Source organism: Echeneis naucrates, chromosome 19 (genome assembly GCF_900963305.1).
Source record: "Echeneis naucrates chromosome 19, fEcheNa1.1, whole genome shotgun sequence".
Taxonomy (NCBI): Eukaryota; Metazoa; Chordata; class Actinopteri; order Carangiformes; family Echeneidae; genus Echeneis; species Echeneis naucrates.
The window spans coordinates 5,414,547-5,437,170 of NC_042529.1; the positions used below are offsets into that span (position 1 = coordinate 5,414,547).

At 40.3% G+C, this 22,624-nt stretch overlaps 1 protein-coding gene across 1 annotated transcript in view; it reads left to right on the plus strand.

Moving 5' to 3' along the window:
* Positions 1 to 6,105: 6,105 nt before the first annotated feature.
* chst15 (carbohydrate sulfotransferase 15) overlaps positions 6,106 to 22,624 on the plus strand; it is a 30,311-nt gene continuing 13,792 nt past the window's right edge. Inside the window, exon 1 of the mRNA XM_029527671.1 lies at positions 6,106 to 6,335. The gene's annotated coding sequence lies outside the window, so the exon portion shown is untranslated. The remainder of the gene's footprint in view (positions 6,336 to 22,624) is intronic.

The following is a 22,624-nucleotide window of genomic DNA, read 5'->3' on the forward strand; positions in this document are numbered from 1 at the left end:
AAGATTTTCCTCAGGAACACACAAAGTTCTTGTCAGCTTACTCTGTGCTTATTTCCAATTATATGGAAATGTACACATCTGCTGTGACTGCATGTTTCTCTAATGCATCTCAGAAATAACCTGTAGAATTGATATAGCTAAAAATATTATAAGTCAATTAGAAAAGCTATGATTGCAGAGAATATGACAAGAACATAACTATATCTAAAAGAAACTGTGTGACATTAGCAGAAAATGAATGTATTTGTCACCACGGAAACAGCCAAGGAGCATAGTATATGCTGCCTGAGCTTTTTAAATAATATCTGGGCTGTGAAAACTAGAAAAATGTGACATTATCGTCATGAAGTTATACATTCAGTCAGCACCACCCTTTCACTGCAGTGCGTGTACAGACTATCTGTGTTATCTGTACTTTGGGAGTGCTAAAGCGCTTTTTTTTTTTTAAATTTCAAAGCAGAACCAGACAATTAAAGTCTTGAAAGGAAGTGAACTCAAGGTTAAGACGCTGACAATTAAACTGCTTCTATTCACTGAACTCCTGAAGCCTGTAAAGCACATCAGTCTGTATGGACACGTGGATGAACAGGCCTTCAGTTTTCACCACAAAGCCTTTTCATCGCCTCGCTTTAAAGAAGGGAAATACATTCAGGGTGAGAAAATTTTTTGGCACAATATATTTTGAAAAGCTGAAGTTATGTGAGGTTGTGAAGGAGACACTGAAAGAAAGGATGCAACAACTTGGACCTGCAGCTGAGGATTATCTTCTTCAGTGTTGAGTTCAGTAACTGGTAGTTTGATTAATCGTTTTGTTGATAAAATGTCACATAATTCATATCATCTGAATGCCTTAGAGCACAAAGAAACTGTATCAAATAGCTTGTTTACCATCATACAGGATCGCCTTTCAGAAGCTGGGACTATCTAAAGAACATTTGGCACTTTCGTCTTAAAATAGCTGTAAAATAATTTCCTCATGATCAAGTCATCTATCAGTTGATTAATAGTCCCCATTTTCTTTCACTACATTGTGTTGTGTACCCTTTTGTATGTTTGTGCATATCTGGAGACTGAATGTGTAGTGCTTAGTCTGTCTGGTGTAATTGATCTACAGCTTCCTGTCCAACCCCACAGGATTAGGCTGTAGTGACCCTCCAGAGACAGAGCCTCTTCAAGAAAAACACAAACGAACAAAAAGACACAGATTCTCCCCATGAAACTATTAGAAACAAAAACAGGGCCATATAAATCAAACATATTCAAAGGAGAAAATTTGTGTTTCAGTCAGCTTAGTTGACGAGTCTCGCTGACATGGTTTGTTGATTCTATTGAATATTGCAACAGAAATGTCTGATTTTTGCATTCAACCACTGATCTGAGAAGCGCACAGAGAGGTATTACAAAGATGATGGAGTGTGGCGGCTTCGATCGAAAGTCCCTGTTTGCTGATGTGCTGAGGCAGCACTGTTCTCAGTGGAGTCAGGTACTGATGTCTCTCCCTGATTGTTGAGTCAAATGTCTTAAAGCAGATTATAGCAGATTAACACACGCACTAATGTTTTCCCTTTTGATCTGAGCTACGCATACATCAGCTTTAGTCATATGAACTTAGAGGAACCCCTCAGCCAAAAAAAAAAAAAAAAAAAAATTAACTGATGAGGATAAATTTAGCCTACTCTGTGTCAGACCATAGGAGGATTTTACATTATTTATTCATATGACGTTAATTCATGTCCAACCCAACTTGAAAGAATCATGAGTTTATAATAGATTATTATTATGTGTAATTATTACACACATTCAAGCCATGAGTATGGTGGACATGTGTGGTGCAAATCTGAGTTTAGCCAACAAAAAGGAGCACTAAAATGATTCTCTCATATCACATGACTGGAGTGATACTGGATACTTTTAGCAATCAAAAGATTCATTCATTACATATAATGCAACGTGACCACTTAAGAGTGGAGCACGTTATTATAGTAGAGTTTAGGTAACTTCACCTCTTTCCAGCACCACCAGGTTTTCTTCATTTTTAAATATGTAAACTTCAGCCCACCCTGAGGGATGCTGCTGGTGGCCCTTTAGGGCTACTGCCTTGTTCAATTTTTTTTCTGAGTGTCACAAACCCCAGAAAATTGTTATTTTATGATTTGTTATTGGAATCTAATCAGCTCAGCCCAAAGCGCATCTGAAAAGTCTAGAAGGGCTATGTGCTTAAACAATTTTTTGCACTTCATGTGTGCAGGGAGCAAGAATTTAAAGATGCTCAATATAATAAAAATTGCTCACTGACTTTACATTTGGGTGACATTATGGAAACTTAAAACTTGCATGGATTAAAATTTCATTAGAGAAAGAATAACCAACTATGTTTCCCAGACGGCGGTATCTGTAAAACTGTGGCCACTGTGCCAAATTAGCTGCAATACTCAGTAGCTCTAAATAGCATCTTTCTAAATAAAGCCTCTGTGCTCAGAGAGCAACTTTCATAGGAATGACTGGGGAGCTGACATCTTTGAACTTGCTATCTAACACCCATTATTTACATTGGTGGTATCTTTTTAGGAGCTGCATAAGGCTTGAAAAAATGTTCTCCGCCTATGAAGTACTACTTCCCAAGACACAAATGCAATAAACTTGTAGAATTATCATGTCAGGCCAAAGAAATACTGTATTTTGGTGAAATGTGAATACGCTACACATGTCCAGTGTTGTGTTTCAGGTCACTTTTATTTTCTAGAGACTTAAACAAATGTGACAGACTCTCAGTTACCCTCCCCTTGTGCTGATATGAGTGCCTAAACAGAATCGATGAGAATGTTGATTCAGTTATAGTTGCTCCTGGAGGGGATTTTTCTGCAAGAGTGGATGTTCAAGGAAAGGAAATTTTAACACATTCAAAAGCAGAGCAATGGATTAATATGGGTTTTTTTTTTCCTCATGAGATTTATTGACAGCAGAATGATGCTTGCCTTTGGCTTTAAAAGCCAATTAGATTCAACTTCAACATATACTGTTTTAAAACGTTTATGCTTTTCATTTGATTAGGCTTTTGTGTCTAATTACAAAGAAATTGCATATCTTATTTTTTAGACTATTACTGCTTATATGCTTTCTGTAACGCTTTATTTTTCAAGACAAGTCTTGTTAGTATCAATTTTCAATCTGTGGAAAACTTAAATGTTATTAGTAGAGGTGAATAAAAAACATGTTTCTTTGATTGTTGAAATTGCATTCCATCACCTTTGCTGAGTCCTGATATTGGTGCTGAATAGCTTGTACAAAAACCTTTAGGGTCAGACTGAATTCACCATTTAGCCTTGACACACAACATGGGATGAAACTTTAGTCAGCTCTGCAAAGACTGGAAAGAACTACACAACAGCAGCAGCCACTGGGAATTCAAACTAGACAAAACACACTCGCAAGGTGGACAAAAATAAAGACACCCCATCCCATTTTCACCCTGTTTCAATGGAAGCAGTGACTCATTTCAGCAAGAGGTCAGCATTCACTCCTTCCCTCGAAATCCCCAAAATGATCTTATTATCAATATTTTCCAAACCCCTTTCACTAACTGTGCAAAGGCTATTCCATCTAATTCCTTTGACTGTCCTGCTGGGTTCTTTGCAACAACTTCTCAACTCTTCCCATTATGTAGAAAACAAACAAAAAGTGTGCTGGTGCTGTTAATAAAAACACTCCCAAACACAGAAACTGTGGAGGGGGGGTTCTCACTGTCACTTCATTCAATGACTATTTGCTGTTTTTGTTTCTCATTAACTGGAATGGATATAATTGTGAGATAGTGAGCGTTTTCCTCCTGTCAGTCAAGATGAGACTGAAAATTAAAATATCCCAAATCCTGAAACAGATGTTAAGGGAATGAGACACTGACACTGTGGAGCCATTCTAATACAGGATAAAACATTTGAAAACTTGGACAACCTCACCACATAGACTATTTTGTGGTTCTTTGGTCAAATTTGGAGGCTTAAAAACAACCATAAGTGTTGAGGCAAGCTGCCGCACTATGAATTACTTTTGTTGGCCAGCAGTACTATTCAGCAATGACACTGGCAAATATTAGCACTTTGATCTTTAGGATTCCTTTTTTTTTTTTTTTTTTTTTTTTTGGAGAGGGCAATGGTTGAATGTGCGTGACAAGACAGATAATTGAACAACAGAGCTGAACTGAATTACCTGAGGTTCTGGTCCAAATATCTGGTAAATGAGTTCTCTGGAATTGGCTTCAAGGTGGGGGGGGGGGGACTTCCATAAAGGTCTCAAAGACAAGCACACAAGTGTGAATGAAACACATAAAATAAACCCAGCAAAGAAAATTTCAAAGCTCACAAGACCAGCAACCTTTTCATATTTTTTTCCTCTTCAGTTATTTCCATGGAGCTTTAAAAGAGACTGAGGTCAGAACAGGCTGTTGCTGAGAGACATGTCTGCAGACATGGGGCATGCTTGCAGGCAAGGTGACTCACATCTCTGCATGATTTGCTGTAGAGACCATCAGCCATCACACATATCACCCCATCACCATCATCATCAGCGCTGCTTCCACCAGAAGCAAATGGTCTCGCACATTGGCTGCAAAAATTCATATTGTGAGAAGATGAAAGTCTCGAAAATCTATAACCTCCCTTGGGATACTTGTTTATTGCAGTCAACCAAAGAAACTATAGGGCGAATAATGGATGATGGAGACTAGCATTTGGAAACAGCAATTTAATGACATCCATCTCAGTGCTCCTGATGATGATGATGATAACGCTGACTCAAGCAATGGACCTGTGGTGCCCCCACTGAAACAAAAAACGAGACAAAATTTTCCCCAGCACCTCTTGCAAACAGAATTGCAGCTTACACCACAGTCCAACTTTGACTAGTTTAGCAGCTGAATGCATGTGTCAGCATGAATCATCTCCCACATCTCCAGGCCGCATGCAGCCATATCCCTGCTGGGCCACATCAAACAAGAGTTGTGGGATCATGTCTGATGCTGCAAGCCATCAGATAAACGCACACGCTCTCAAATGAATGTGATATTGTTGGCCTTAGCTATCCTGAGTAATTGCTGTTATAGTTCTCTGTCTGGAATGCAAATACCTCAGTATTGCCCAATATTTCTAATACTTAATTGCAGTAGTTTCACAATAGATACCAGATACTCGTTCAGCAAAGTCAAAGCACATTTGAGAAAACCTAACAAACATATAGGCATAATATGTCCCCCTATAAATCCCTCTTTGGCAGTGAGCAGCAGCTGTCTGGCTGTCTCGGTGGCCTCTGTCCCCTCCCCCACCGTCCCCCCGCTTAAGCCAGCCCGTCTTTATATGCTCTGAGAAAAAAGCTCCACAATAATGCAGTGATGGTCCACCAAAGATTTGAGCAATAGGAAGCTGGTGCTGTTATTGTATTCACTTAGGTCCTACAGAAATCTATATTGCCTCAGGTGCCGGAGTTTAAGATGAGATCAGTATATGCTGAAAAGGATCAGTTAATTGAAATAAAAAACAAGACATTTTCTCATCTATGACAGGGATGACGATAGATTTGGTTGATTTTGATTAGTTTTCCATTCTCAGTGGATGTGATTAATCAGACCTGCTTTGGTGCTTTGCAATACAGCATTAAAAGAGAGGTTGGCATTACTCTGTTTTTCTTATGGTCAAATCTTATGAGAAGGCCTGTTCTCCCTCAAAAAAAAAAAACAAAAAACAAAAAATGGCTCTCAATTCTTTCCAACTTCTCCAGTCCGTCTGGATAACATGGATAAGTCTCATGAAACCCATCAACGAGTTCATCACTCAAATTGCTCTGGCTCTTATATGAGCATGTCAATTTCAATATCCTGTCTCATCCCATTTATCTATTTATTTTTGTTTGTTTTGTTTTTATTTCAACAAAGCCAAATAACACCTGAGAAATTCCATCCATCTCCATTTTGAATTTGACCTGAGTAGGAAAAACCCAGAATAACGCCATTGGCTGATATTACTTGTTCACCCTCAACCTTTCCGCCCCATCAAAGAGAGAGAGAGAGAGAGAGAGAGAGAGAGAGAGATTGACTCCCACCGCTCACGTCGGGCAGACAGAGGAAAGAGGAGAGCAGCAGCTGTCACTGCGCAGAGTCTACAACTTGTTCACATGTGAGCACCGGCGGGCGGAGGACGGAAAACTAACGCAGGATTAAAAAAAAAAAAAAAAATGCCATTAATCCTGTGACCGGTGACCGGAATGGAGACACAGGCGGCGGCGGTGAGAAGTTGTGTGATCCGGGCAGTGGTGTGAGCGGAGCCGGCTACGGGAACTAACTCATGGTGGGTTTTCTGATTATTACACGCGGAGCTTTTGTCTTCACGCAGCGCGCGTCTTTATTTCTGCTAGCGCTTTAGTTTCATTTCCCGTGTGTGTACATTGTGTTGTTGCCTACGTCTGTCTGTCTGTCTGTCTGTCTGTCTGTCTGTCTGTCTGTCTGTCTGCTTGCCTGCTCCGAGTCTCTGAAGTTCATGCCCTCGGTTTCCAGGCTTGCATGACTGGCTGCCTTTGGAGCGAGCGGGTGCAGAAATGGAAAAGTTTTTGTGGGTGATTTGACTGCATGCGTGTGTGTGTGTGTGTGCCCTGCATAAAAGCGGGAGACATCGCCAATATAACGGGCTCCTTTCAGCGCAGAGGCTCCTGCTGCCCGTAGAGAATGAATGGGTCACTATGTATTTTAATCTAACTCCAGAGTGGACTCAGTTCTCGACGGTTTTGAGTATTAGAGTGACTGCTGCTTGTAGAATAAACAGCAATTTGCGGAGATTCAAAATCAAATCAATCAATAACAGACCAATCTAATCACAACCAATTCCGTAAGAGATGGTTGTTTTCTTTTTCCAGTCTGTAGGATCAGATATTTTCTTTGCATTTTCCTTGTGACTCTGCAGGAATTATGTGGCTTCCCTTCATGGGATCTGGTATTTGGGCTCATCAGCCGTGAGAGCCAAAACAAAAGGATTTCCTGCAGACCAATGGGAGCACAGTAGGTCTCAGAAGAGCCTGAGTGGTCCTCTGGTCTCTGCCTTTTACCTGAGACACCAGACAGACCACAGCCCCTGGCCAAACAAACAGGAGAACAGCTGGGAATATTGACCAAACAGATACAAGTGTTTTCTTCGATTTGTTTTTTTTTTGTTTTTTTCACCTCCCTTCTCTCATTTTTAGCTGACACACTCACATACCTCATGGTTTCCTGTTAAGATACAATGAAGACTAGCTCAGCATCTGTGGAGCATTCAAAGCACCTGCTACTTACATTTCCCACAGTTCACTTCACACCGCAGCATCCTTCAGCGCATTCAAATTCCTTTTTGAGGTGCATGCATCTGCATCCGTGCCGTTGCAATATGGATTCATGCGAGAGCTGATAAGTTTTTGGTGTAATTGTTGAGACGTGCCCTCTGGCAGCACCCCAGCACTGTAATCCCTCCTCCCCCATTCACTTTCAAGTTGAATAAGTTAATGTGCGGGGTAATACAGGGGTTTTTAATTACTGCACTTCAGCTTTTCAATGAAGCACATGACTGTTGTTTTGCCAGCACACTAGCCATAAGGGTTTCAATCAGTAAGGTGGACTTTATCCACGGGGGTGTGGGGGGGTCATGATGCAAGGGCAGAAGCAGTGGGAATTTGCACCAGAGCTGGATTAGTTCATTGATCGGTTGAAATGAATCAACACTTTAAACGTCTGATGTAAATATTCTCCGGTTCCAGCTTCTCAGATGTGAGGGCTTGCTGCTTGCCTTGCATCTTTTTAAAGTGAATATTTTTAGGGCTTTAATTTGAAAAAACACTCCTTTGCTGTAGGAAATTGTAATGGGACAATTTAAGAAAAGAAAATTACCATTGCTTTCAGCCCTTAAGAGCACTTCAAGTTTTAAGCACATTTTCCATTGTGACGAACAAACAACACAAATGTTTACATGGTATGACATGTACACATTATGTGTGCCATGATAGTGTGCGGCTATTTGCTCGCAGGTCGACACTGAGTGTATGGGAGGCTGAGACGTAGGTGTCGTAAATGTAGTGGTGGAAAAGGATCCTCTTCCTCTTCCGTGCTCCATTATTATGCAGTAAGTGGGATGGATGATGGGAATGATTTAAATGCCACAACTGGGTGTAGTGCGCGTGGCCTCGTGTGACCGTGTTATTTTCTTTGAGCTCATTTTATCTGCCCCACCACTGATTTCTGCAAAGTGACTGAACCACTTTGATAAATTATGCTGGCCAACATAAGTCGACCCCTAATATTTTTGGCTGATTGTTGATGTTGATTTAGATGAGAACATTTAGAACATTAAACCTGGGCCTTTGTAATTGCTTGACGAACTATTCATTTAAAAAAGAATGAGGAAAATAAACAACGAATAACTGCCACACCATGTCAAATGTCCATGTGAAGCAGGGCTTTGCACAACATAAATGAGAGCAGCCAAAAAGAGAGAGAACTATAAATTTATCATGTTTATGTCATGACTTCTATCATTTTGAAAAAGAAAAATCTTTGAACTTTGTGAGTACACGAAAATCTGATCAAAGCAGGAAGTGTGGCTTTTAGGAGACAATTTCCATCATTTGTTTTCATTAGTGATTCCAGTGAAATGCTTTGCTCAGTAATAGACCAGCTGTAGACTCTTAATTATTGTGATACATACAAAGAGGGGGGCAGTCTTTGTTATTGAACTCTTCATGGGAGCGTTATCAAGAGAAACATCATCAGTTCAAAAAAAACTTCATCATGAAAACAAGGGAGATTTTGGCAGCCAAAATATCCTCATGTTTGGCCAAATGTAGATCCACACTATAGATTAGTGGGAGCTCAACTGTAAAAATTCCTCTCTTTTTTGTATTTTTTTGGGGAGAAGGCTTCTGGGAATTTACTGGCATTACATGACCTCCTTTTCCCCATTTTTTCTCTTGTTGTCTTTGTTTAGTTTTGTGCATTTTGTGTAGCAGAGCAGCCTTTATTAGCAAAGATGCTTAAAAGGAAGTGGGGGGGGGTTCGTTCTGCATTTAATGTCACATGGATTTAACGCACTGGTACTCTTGTTTGTTTGTACAGTTTTAATTTCTAATAAGGAGAATGGTATCTTTATTGCCTTCCATAAATCTTGGAAAATGTGCTGATTTGCATCCAGATTCATATTCTGTCAGAGTGCTGGCTGCCTCATCAAAATTAACAAAAAATTAGAAGCAATGATAAACATTGCACCACATGACCTGACTCGCTGCCAACTTCCTTTTACTTAATTTGTTTTTTGTGAGAACCAGGGTTTGTCTGGGACATTTCGATCCAAACAGGGCAACTGACTGTCGCAGAGTGCTGGCATCTCACCCCCAAAAAACCCGCCCATTAATTTAGATTCCCTGTTTTCTTTCGTGTAAACAGTGACTCACTCATTCTGGCCTTGCTCTGATAACTCTGACACATTTTCTTCCTTATTTGGGTTACATCTCCTTTTTCACTTTGAAAGCCTGAAGCATTAGTCTGTGTTTCTCAAATGAAGCATTTGACCTCTCTTATAAGGGTCCTTTATTTTAGTCACTGTTGCAGGAAGTTTAGTGTCAAATGTGTAACAGGGGCCACTGCGTGCAGCTCCACAGGACTCCTCTGGGGCACGAGGAACAGAAATTGCCCATAAAGAACCTCAACCTTTATGGACGTACACAAAAACAGCACATGACGAAGTCAGCTGTTTCAGAAATGATGTACTCTTGATTTTGTCAACACTTTCAGAACAGGAAGCTTCTTTTCTCATGTAGGACATTCTGGTTGTAAAATAAAATGTCCACTTTAATTGATTGCACTTGACAATGCTGTTGAAAACTGACCTCATGGGCTCAGTCAGTGTCAGATTATTGGCTACTGCTAAAAGACCATTTCAAATGATCAGAAATGTAAACATCTCGGTTTTTTCCAGTTTTATATCACTGTAAATTCCAGTTTGTAAGGTTTAACTAGTGCTGAGTAATAAACAGAGAAAATATCTAAACAAATATCATTTAGAACCTCCCAATGACTTACTTCCTGAGCTGTAATATGGATGATGCGGGGCAACAGCCATAAAACACATCAATTTGCTGCATCAGTGTCTGGCATCCACACTATAAAAGTTTTCAAGCTCCTAAAACTGAGACTAGGGGGAATGTTGCTTGCGCCCCTTTGCATTGGATAACTCCAGGGTTGTGCTGATGTCTGGGCAGGCAGAAACCCGACCTTTGGAAATGATGAGGCAACCACTATTATCAGCCACAATAACCAGACAGTGGTGAATGCAACATGGAGACTGTCCTTGAGTAGCACTAGTTTGTTTACTCATTTGGCATGCAACTGCATTGCCAAATAGAAACAATGCATGATTGGAGGAAAAAAAGAGAGTCCAATGAAAGCCGAAGTACTATAATAGAGGGAAATAAAAAATTGACTGAAGTCACCTCAATATTGATTTGAAGTCATATGGGATCGCCCGACGCAGAAAAAATATTGGCTAATGAGCATTTTTCATCTCTTTAATTTCCTTTTCATAGTTGATTTAGTTGAAACAATCAATGTTTCGAGGAACTGTGTACAGTTATCACTGACGGTTAACAAAATGAAGTTAAGACTGCACATCACGAACCTCCTATGGTGGATATAAACGCCTCCCATCAGTATGCAGTTGCAGTTGACTGTTTGCATCAACATAAACAAACTGGCCTGTCAGATGCTGTTTTGTTCTGTGTCTATTTGAATTGTTAAAGCTTGGGCTATTCAGTAACCTATCAAAAACATGTCAACTCTTTAAAGATGGCATTGTTAGCTTCACGCCTGTCATCATTAACCCCTTGTTGCCTAAATGTTTCATTGGCAGACTGACGTTTTTGTGAACCTCCATCTAAATGAGTGCAGTATTTGTCTGAGTGATTGGTATAGAAGACAGTATCCGGCTGCCCGGATGGAGTGTGGGGGCTGGACTTGGAAAATAATGGTGCATGCAGGGTCCTAGTGATGGATTGGTCCTCCAGTGAAGTTATGTTATGTATTGCTGATGAGAGTAGTGGATCACTGGGAAGGATTTATGTGGCTGTGGAGGAGCAACCATTCCAAAGATGCTGTCTGTCCAAAGTAGTAGTCTGAAGCAGTTTCTCATCGTGACTGATGAGCTCCTAGTGATTAAGTTAACATGCAGGCAGCCATTAATCTGCTTTATCTTGTGATTGACTTGCAGAGTTTTCTTCTTTAATGTTAGTGGTTCTAGTAAACAAAGGGAAGAATTACTTTAACAGCATCCAGAACATTTACAGACACAAGCCATTAATAAATCCCTTTAAAAAAGTCACATCATATCTACGAGTAAAATCAAAGTACACAGACTATATGAGGCATTTGTCAAGGACACTTTTCTCTAAAAACAGGAGACCCAGTGTGTAATGTGGCTGTGATGCTGGGACTTTGTAGTGCTGAGTAGGAAGGTAAATCTGGCATCCCAGAGTTGCTGTGTACAGCTGCCAAGTTGGGGGTCATTGCTTGTATTAATGACGCATGGGAAACTAAACTGGCTTTTATTTCCCTCACCATCTGTACCCAGTTGTGCCATATCGATGGGAGTGTGGTGAGCGTGGACAGCCCCCTTATGTAGCTACCAGTTTGATTTATGGGACTGTGCTTTATGGTGATAATATTACTTATGCAGAGAAAGATTATATGTTCACAGTTTATGAAATATCTCAATTTACTATGAGCCGATTTGTTTAAACCAGAGGTTTTCAAACTGTGAGGCATGTTGAGGAACAGCTGGAATGAGCCAAAGGGAGAGAGAGAACGCAGCGTGAGGTGAAAAACAATTAAGGTACTTGACAACCCTTAGTGCCCAATTTGGAAAAATTTGTGTTAACATCTATATAACTAAGCTATATTGCTCTAAAAAATTTAAACACACAGACATGATGTGCATACTTTTAGGACCAAGAGAATTCATGCTTTCTGAAGATCATTATCTCTGTCGTTCATTGCAAATTAAGTTCAACTAATTTTTACAGAAATCAGACCGGGGGAAAAAAGAAACCCTCCAGAACTTTCCTGAGATAATCACCAATTTCACATTTTCTTAAGCATCAAAATTATGTGGTGATGGTTTTCAGTACATTCAGGAACAAGATCTCTTAATAGTTAATTCAGCATACTTTAATGGTGTCAGTTTGCCAAAATGTAAACAACTGTGTCTATTTTGCCCTCAGTGTCTCAATGCTGCAAGTAAACTCACTCAGGGACGAGGTTAGGAAAGATGTTTGGGGCATTTAGAGTGTAATTTGCATCCCGCCTCCCACCGACAGTCAACACTAGATTCCTTCAACCATGACCATAATCACTCTCCATCCATGAATCGTTTTAGAAAATGCTCACATGACTGGGTTGTGTAATTATAATTTTGGAACACTCTGGCAAACAAAAACATGTTGGTAAATGAGGGCGCTTTATACCTAAAAAGACACAAAGAAATAATCACGCTCCCGCTCCCTTATTCTCTCTCTCTATCCCTTCCCTGGAGTCCCTATCCTCTTCACTGCTGCTGTCAAATAAAGACAAAAAGCTCTGTTTGTAGTCAAACCTGGTAATAAAGCAAAAGCAGATGTGAGTATTTGGTTATTTTATATTGCTGGAAAATTTACACACATGACTTTTAGAATCTATATTTACCCTACCACTGGGTCATAGATGCTTTCATGTGTCGTCATTGATTCCCTTAGCTGAGGCTTATTATTTTAGGTTAGGTTAACAAAAAGACCCAGTATTAGTGGTTGTGTGTGTGTGTGTGTCTCTAGTGTCTGTCTTCCAGATGTCATTCTAATGGGCCTCAGCACAGACCTGTGGGGACTTCAACAACGTACCATGCAGAGAGGAGTGTTCATTTTCCAATTACCTCCAGCAACTCTTTTTAAATGAGCAATCGTGAAAACTTTCAACGCTGCAGCCTCTGCACAGTTCTCTCTGGTCTTTTTTCCGATGACCTAAAAACCATTGACATTGTTAATGATAATTTCCCACAGTTGACCGCTTCTCCTATTCATCACTGAACTGCAGACAAGTTCAATTTCTGTTTACTCTATCTTCTGAGAAATGCAACTGGATGAGTGGTTAAGACTGCAATTATCAGTGCAAGCAGCAGCGGCCATGAGGCTCATTTAACCCCGAATGAAAGCTCTGGTAAACAACAAACTTGCATGCACTTGCCACCTAGCCGTACGTCTGCCTGAGTTCAAAGGTCAACATCGAGTTCCGTTTACCAGACAGCCTTGAAATGTCAAGCAGGAGCGTCAGGCGCACCTGTAGGGCTGTTTACATTTTCTGGCTTCGCTTTTTTTCTTTTTGGCAGTGAAAACACTCACTCCAATCAGGCCCGGGTCACTGGGAATTTGTACAACTGTTATTTTCATTGCTGCAGCTATCATTTTGTGGGATAATCCCTGCCAAGTTAATTTAGAGTTGGAGTTTTATATCTTTGCAGGCAGCCACTGCCAGTATGAACCTTTTGGCCAATTCAAGAAATGTTAGATGTTTTGTGTTTTTTTTCCAAAAGCACAAAGCAAAAAGGATAGGGTGTAGTTACAACACCTTTACCCTTGCCTCTATCCATCAAGATCTGGGCAAGCAAGTAGAATTGTGATTAAACTGTTCCTACTAAGAACCCATACTGAATAGGACGGATGTATTATTCTGATTTATGCTAAATCTGACACTCTAATTACAGTGTAAGTGATCCCTCTGTGAAAGAGATGGAACATATTGGCAAAAATGAAGATATTGTGCAATTAATCATATTAAAAGAAGACGTCTTTATTCTCACTCCTAATTTTCCAGCCTATCTCTTAAACCTGGAGAATATGTCCAAGGCTTCGTTACTGTAGAGCCGCATAATGGAACAGGGAGGAGATAAAGCACAGTATCTTATAAGTTAAAAAGGCCAAGTTAAGTTATGCATCCACTGGGATGCCCTCATGTAGCCCCCCTAGAACTGTCTACATCAGACCGTCTCTGGAGCAGAGGAGTGGTGAGCCAACCTACTATGTAATAGCGGAACGTTTTGTTAATTCACACATTTTCTTGGCAGTCATAGGCCAGCACTCGATCCGTGCACATATCGCTATCTGGCAGGAAGCTCAGCGCAGTTAGAGATAAAGCTCTGAGTGTTAACTAGGTGTGAAACGCTACTGCACAGGATTACTACACAAATCTCTGAGAACCTTATGAAAGTGCGGAATGAAGAGGCAAAACAGGAAGCGGGGCTTGAAAACATCACAGCCTGGGGTGCATCTGCTCCTCTTCATCACACATGCAGAATTCACAGCAGAAAAAGTGTGGTCCTCAATAATTTCACTGGCTTTTTTCAGTTTCTTCAGTGGTGATAGTACCTATTAGGTGTCTATGGAGAAACTCACAACTGTAGGATTTGGAAAGATTGTTGTCTTTTTTATATTTGTCATAAAAACAAATCTATCTACTGAGCACAATAAATTGAGCAAAAAGATGCATCCCAAGTGTCTGTTTCATTCTGTAGTGATAAATCAACGAATAACACCTCTGTACATCCCCAATCCGTCACTCAGGAGTAGTCATATGTTGCACTGAAGTTGATATAGACACAGTCGGCTGCTAACAGGCTGAAAATTGTTTGCTAATTGGACTTAAATATGATAGATGTAAAACAATTCAGTTATGATTTAATTAAATTGCCAGATCTAGAGCCACTGAAGAACTGTGCACAATAGTAGCAGTTCTGTGCAGCATAGTGAAAACCTTCCAACTCTTTGTGCTTGTGTTTAATAACATTTTAAAAAGTTTTTAACCAATTAGTTATAACTTATATGAATTCTTAGGAGGTTATGAGATGGTTATCAAGATAGGTAAACACACTATTTGTTTTGTATTCACAACTTTATTGGCTTTCATGACAGTCCCATTGAGTGTTCACTGAAATGTCTACTGTATTTATATGTTGCACAGATGTTCTATAAAGTCAGATTTTAGTAGCGGTTTACCAACTTGTAAGTGATTCAAGAGCATCAAACGTTGTTTACGGATACCAAGGGCGTCAATGGGCAACAACATGTGGCTGGAAAAATACCCTAAGACTGCAGAATTGTTTTTCAGTATAAATATGGTTGAAGAACGCCGACTCAAATCCCCCTCCCTTTTAAATTCTTTTTTTTTTTCTTAAATTTACCAGCATTATGGTTTTCCCCTAAAGTTTCTGTGAGCCATTTTGGATCAGGGCCATTTATGCTTCTCATCAGACTCAAAGGCATTCCTGTGGAAACAGTTAACATTCTCATTGGATTAATTACAAACTGCTTTTCCCCCAGGTCTGTCTGCATCTTGTCAAAATGGAAGAATAACAATAGATTGAACTTTGGTCCACATGTAGAAAGGCAACCTGTCAGATCTTGTAAAGAGAGTGAGGTGGTGAGCAGGAGCAAGTGTTGGCGTTAAACAAATAGAGAGCTGGTTGTCTAAAGGAAAGAGGAGGTCAGATTATATCAAAAGACAGCATCAGCAGTTTGTTTGTGGGAAGCCATGTTTTTTATCCACCCTCTCGAAAAAACAGACATGTTGTGGACTTGCTAATTGTGCTTGATATAAATGCTACAGGCTGCAATTGCCACCCACAATATTGGTGATTTATAACATCAGATGAACCTCAAGGGGATTGAGAAACACGAGTGGCCAGTCTTTCACATCCCCAATCCCCTAAAGAGCCGATCCTCCCACACAGGAACTGAGCGTTGATAGATCTTAGTAGTATTTCACAACTTTGCAGTTTTTTTCTCCTACAGATTACAAAAGTTTCTTCTGTCGAACTCTCCGTTACTCCATCTTTTATTGCGACCTACATTGCAACCTGCTCCCGAAGACCGATTGGTATTTCGCTAACAAAGAACATCTACAGACAGCAACATTCACTCACATCAAACACCAGATAAAAGATAAAATGGGGGAACTGAGTTAAAGTGACTGGAAGATCACTTACACTGAAAAAAAAGAAAAAAAAGAATTCTCAGCAGGAACAGGACCAGCATGCAAATACACACAAAGATGTCTCCTGAATTAGTGGAATTCATCTGAGTATAAATTCTGAAGTTAAATCATAACTTAGACACACGCCACACTTAAGTTCACCCTGATAAATTATTCATTGTGAGATGATCTGCAGACGCAGCATGGTTTTGCATATGCACCTCAACTCCAAAGATGTTTCATTCACACAAGAAATCCTTGATTGTTTATTGTGTTAAAAAGATGCAGCTCTTCAAATAAAATTGCCATCAGTTATTCATAATTTCATGTAAAAGTAGGTTCCTATTGAGGAGGACATGCATAGTTATTCACTTCTCATCAAATCTCTGAATTCAAATCTTCAGTCCCAATTTAGCATACTTGTATGCTTCCGTTGCACAGAACAGAACAGCCCATGCCCTCCACAACATATCCATTTATGCAATCAATAATTTAAATGGCAGCCATTGTTTTTCTGCACATTTTAATGACACCATCATAAGTGCTTATTCACCTCGGAGAGGGCCCAGGTTGCGGGAGGCTGCCAGTGAAATTAAAATAATGAATAAAAGATAAGACAGAAGAAAGTGCTGAACTGAGACTCTGCCTGAGATCTCAGCTGAGCAGCAGTTATGAATCCAGGGCAGAGGTCACATTTCTCGCCCTCTTCCACAGCGAGAGTCTGAGTGCTCTGTTGATAATTTGACCTGGCGGTTCCTCGGTCAGGTCATGGTCAGGTCCCGGTGTCTGTGGTGACTTCTATGGATAGGGGGGCTACTTCCCGACTTCCTGAAGATTAGATTCTGATCTTTTGAACAACAGTGTGTGTGTGATCTGGGGGAATGAGATGGGTGTCTCCTCTCTGGATAATATGATCCATGAATCCATCAGACACAGTGAATACTGAGCTTTTCTTTCTTGCTTGTGCTACATGGGAGTGATTTACATTATTGGATTGGGCTGCAGCCCCAGGGGGGAGGATTAGAAGAGGAAGTGACATATTTGACAGGTCGTATGGCTCCTGCTTGCTGTATTGTCACTGGGCTTTGTGGTAGGAGAGATGGAGCCCAATGCAATGCTTTTTCCAGATGTTTCTCTTGGACTTCCAAACCGCTGTAAGGATTAATTTCATGCTTCAAGAGCTTGCTTTGGTTCTTGCTTCATTTACTCTCACCTGTAATTATTTTTCTAATGGACTTAATTTATTCAATCAGATAGCCCATAGTTAAGGTTCAAAATTTTTTTATCATGGTCAGCATTCATTATGATGATGAAAACAGGAACAGGACCAAAACCTGGGTGAAAATCAGGTTTCAAGTCGATTAGCTCAAGCACAAACACCAACTCATTTTAATGTACTGTGCTTATGTGTAGTGAACTACTTGAGGTGTGTGCAATGTCAAAATCAGATTGCTGTTGAAATTATTATTGATTAACTTTTTTATTAAAACAGTGTGAATTTGTTTGGCTGTGCACTTAACTGAAACATTTGCACCTACTCTTTGATTTCTGATAAAGTAGCTGATGTAATGTGAAACCATGCCTGTCGGCCAAAAGTAACTTAAAGGTTACAACTTTTAACTACAATGAAAGACTAGTTCCTCAACAATGAACAAGTGAATTAATATGGCAAACTGAGCGAGCCAGAGTCAGTGTGATCAGCAGCTGTATTTCACCAGACATCTTTGCTTCAGTGTCATGTCAGGCTGAGTCTCATGGCTGTTATCACCCTTGAAGCGGCCTCATGCTGAGCTCTAATTATCATGAGTGGCCTGGTGGAAAAACATTTGTTCTGACGCAGCAATGACACCCACGTTGTTCTTCCTTTCAACTGCTATTGTCACAGTCGTTCTCCCAACAGTATGTAATTTGTTTTCGCTGGACCTGAACCACAATCTACTTCCTGGATTTTATATAGAAATGTTAGTGCGGACAAACTATTGGTTTCTCAGAGGTGGTGACTACATCACAGTCATGTGTACAACCTATATTGAAAATCTGCTTGAGTGTGCAGGCATTGTGCTTACAGTCTGAACTGAGTCGTCAGCTGTTTGCTCTATTCCTCATTTTTATGTTGCTTATTTGCTTTCGAAGGATCAATAAATGGTCCGACGGGGAAAATGGTTTGACATTTCCTTGACGCACGGCTTGTTCCTTAATGACAACCAGTTCTTCAGTATGACAGTGGATGCCTGAAATCAGTTTGTGAGAGTAGGTCGAGAGCACTCCTGGGTAGTTTCACATGAAGACTCTGTGGACAGAATGTGCTACTCTATTCTCAAGGTCTCCCAAGTCTCTCTATCGCAGGCTTTTCAATCCACTCCTTCATTTTGTGTTCGTGTTTCACATTCCCCCACTTCTCTAAAGAAACAAAAGTGCCCAGCTCGCTTGCTTTGTCTCTCTTCTCCAGCTCTCTGTTTGTAAAAGGGAAGCTAGCAGCACATTGTTATTTTTGCCATTTACCTTCTGCTTGTGGTAATCTTTCTTTGTAATGCTGCAACAGATAACAGTAAACTAAATTATATGCTTCTGACTGCATAGGGAGGCACTCTGTATGATGTATGTATAATGTATGATTTCATACATCTACACAATGAATCAGAGATAATCGTTTGTTATGTTCTCATTTATCAGTCAGTATTACACAACCATCTCGACTAGATATTGCACATTCAGGGGATAGGAATATGTTTCCTCACTTTGTCTACTGGCATTTAAATTACCTCTTCCATCATCCTCATGCCTCTGGTCTAACTTGTGAATTTAATTGGGTATCCATTGATTAACACATCTTTGAGGATTTAACCATTTTACCATCAACTCTTTATGGTCATATGGCTTGCTTGAGTTCATCGACTTGACTGATATATCATCATCTAGTGTGTCGCAGTCCCCCACACAACCTCTAAACTCCCAGTTGTACCTGTAGACAGGTCAGGTTTAAGCTGCCACGCAAAGTGAAAAGCACTAGATAATAAGATATGCTCTGACATTTAGTAAAACCTCCTTCTGGTTCTCTGCGGGCAGACACACTCTGTGAGGAAAATTGTTTTATGGAGCATCTTGAAGAGTTTCCGGCACCATTTTTCAAAGAGAAAACAAGAAGAAAACTTTGGGCTTCCACTATAAATGGGTTAGGGTTATGCCCAATAGAGAAAAGGCCTTTTAATCTTCTCTAGCAGTTGAAGATGAAGACAACAGTGAGGTCTGTGAGGAACCAAGGTATTACAACTATTTCATGTGACAGTATATTCTCTGCAGCCTGACAGAGCAGGCTCTTTTACTTTCTACCAAAACAAGAAGAATGACCATCAGCAGATCATCCAATTAATTTCCTCCAAGTTGAAATACAAGAAGGCGAAAGACAGGACATTGTGCTCTCCACTGCCCAGACTTCTTATCCAGCCAGGTATAACAATATTTCACAGCTGTTGCTTGAGGAATGAATGATTAAAAAGACTATGGAGTGTTTCTGTCGTTCCCATTTTGTGAGAGCATTTTTATGAAATATGACCACAGTTGACAGACAGGATAGGAAAAACTGAACAATACATCTACCCTACCCTGTCTGCTTGTGTCACCATTTGGCCCTCTTTTGTATTCCATCGATCAATTTTCATATTCACGGCGTGAGACCAGCTGTAATATAACCAGTCTGAAGTTTGATTTACTACAGCAAATGGCTTAATATTAGTTAACGACAATGGACTTCAATTGGTGCTTCTGTTAAGTACAACAAAAGATAATCTGTCCATCTACACTGCTGCTATTCACACAAATAATCAATCATGCTTTACAGGCATCAGCAAACACAAAGAAGGGAATTGTTAGACGAAGAAGAAAAGGTACACAAGAGAGAAGCAATTAGCGCAGAGCAGAGAGGGACGGCCATGAACAGAGTAGACAGCAGGCTTCAAAATTTAAAGAATAAAATAAAAAAAATTTTCAATTCCATTTTTCATTTATTTATCTCTGAATGACAAGGTAGATAGCTTTTTTACTTGTCACTGTCACCATGGACTTGCTAGTGTGCGAACATTGACTCAAATTTTAGCTGCCTCTGAAGTCATGTTAATTCATGCTTTCTGGCACATTCCAAGTCCCTCAAATAACCCACTGAAATCAATGCCAACCCCGTGGTCCTGTGACTTGGATGAATTGTCTGTTAGGTTTATGATGTGTCCATCAAAAATTGGTGAAAATGGTGTCATGTTTGATTTTTTAGAATTTAAAAACCTCTTGTCCGGACTAAACCTAATCCAGGTCTTCCATTAAAACCAAATATGCGCCAGTATATCACAAAACTTTTCAAAAATATAGTAATAAAAACGCGACTGCTAATACAATAAGTAAAAAGACTAAGCATATTACACGAGAAGGAGACATATTTGCCAAAATCATTTTTCACAACCTGAATGTTCCAGATCAGAAAGCACGTTGGAGGTGGAGGAATAAATATGGTAAACATGCCTCTTCAGTGGGGAAAAATGTCTACATCCATCTCAGCTCAAATGGTGCATGATGCAACCTTGCGTCCTCTTTGTCCACTGCCCTGCAGCCATATTTCTGTTTGACTTCAGCCATTTCATCATCTTTGATGGACAGGAGCAACATATTTGCTCTATGAATAGAGCAGGTCTGTCAGGCTGCCAGTCGCCCACTGCTACAGCTACCTGACTGATTGATTTAGATGCCAGTTCCCTTGAGAGTGACATTCTCTTGTCAATGACAGTCTTTTTTGCCTCCCTAACTCTTTTTTACTCCATCTCTTGTCCCTCTTTTTACCTCCCTCTATCTTTAACCCTAATGCCCTTTTCTTCCTTCTTGCCACGTTAAATAGCCTTGCTGCCTGCATGTGCAGCACCCCATTGACTTCACTTGATGAAGGACGCTGACAGTCAATAAGTGCTAATGGCGTGACGACTACAGATGAGCACATACGCTCATCAATAGCAAATAGTGGGCTTGTTATCAGAGTGCAAACCTCAGAATGTCATGCTAATTTGAATGCTTTGATTACACAGTGGAGCACCCATCTCTGTGACAGAACAGGACATCTGGCCTTCAGTAATTACATTTCAGTTAAAAGCAAACCTCTTACTATTTTTTTTTCTTTTTCTTTACTTTCTAAGAAACACAATTTTCTGGCAAACTTTATGCAAAAGCACTGATACACCATCTATGATGGGTGAGCAACTTAATTTGAAGTAGCTATCATAATTTAAAATCCATTACTCTCTCACTCTTTTTTCCTGTAAATTGATAACAAAATAATCCTTCTGCAGAAGATTGTTTTGTTTTTTTTTGCCAGAAAAATATCAATCTTGGACTGCACTTTTCCACTTTATTCATCTGTGTTCCCCTTGCAGAGGAACAAGCTTCTTCAGGGCTAGAATTTTTTTGGAGCAAGGCTCTCTTTTCAGTTTTTTCCTTGACTTGTGTCTGGGGGAGGCTGTTGCTCTGCTGTGATGGCAAGCGCCCACCTGAGGGTATACTGCTTGAGCCAATGTTCTCCAGTCACACTCTTATCAGCTCTGCCACAAACAGAGTTGTGCAAAGGGGTGTGTGCGATGGGCGTTGGTTGCAGGTGGGGAGGTGATGGAGCAGACTATATCAGCATCTGTGAGGAGGAGTGATGACTCACTTCCATAGTGCCCTTATCTTATAATGTATATGAGCTGGAGCAGGTTGCGGGTATAGCATACATCAACCTTATGGCTGTATAAATGCACAATTTAAAGCTTGACAGTGTGAAACATCAACGAAAGCCTCAGCCATACTACTTAACATTGTTCTCATCTTTTGAAAAGCATCCTAGACCCTCTGCTCCTTTGGCTTTTTGTCATTATACTGTATTGTATTTCACTGCCATCGTGTTGGCTCAGCTCCAGGTGCAAAGAAAGCCCTAAGGATAGGACTAGGTGTTGCTGCTTCACCCTTTAGACGTGGGTCCTTCTTTTATCTGTGGGCGACTGTTGATCCATGTGACTTCACAGTGAGGAATACCATTTTCTGATAATATAATCCCCTCTCCGGTCCAAACTGGGTATCTGCTATATTCGTGTCTCTCCCAGGAGAGTCTGACACGCTGCCTGGTAGTTACTTGGCTGAATGCATCCCTTGTCCTTATCACTCCCTCCATATTGTGACTCTGACACACAGGGAGGATGGGAAGATGGACTTTGAGTTTGGGGAGGGTGTTGCTATGCTGTCTGATTAAAACACAAAATGCAGGAGCATGTCAGTCAAATAATTTTATACTATGTTTTGTCCTCTGCTACTAATAATAGGATAATTTGTGACATTTTGAAGTGATTTCTCACTTACGGGATGAGTTTCTCTCTGCAGTCAATTTATTTTCTTTGCACAGCCGGCGCTTGTATGACAACAAATGCGTTAACTCAGCCGCATAACCATTTTTACAACATTCACAATGCAGCGTTGAGATTTTGTAGAGACTTATGGAAGTGACGTCAAGCTCATGAGGTATGAAACAAAACCACATCGAAATAAAAAAATGATGCATCCTGGCCT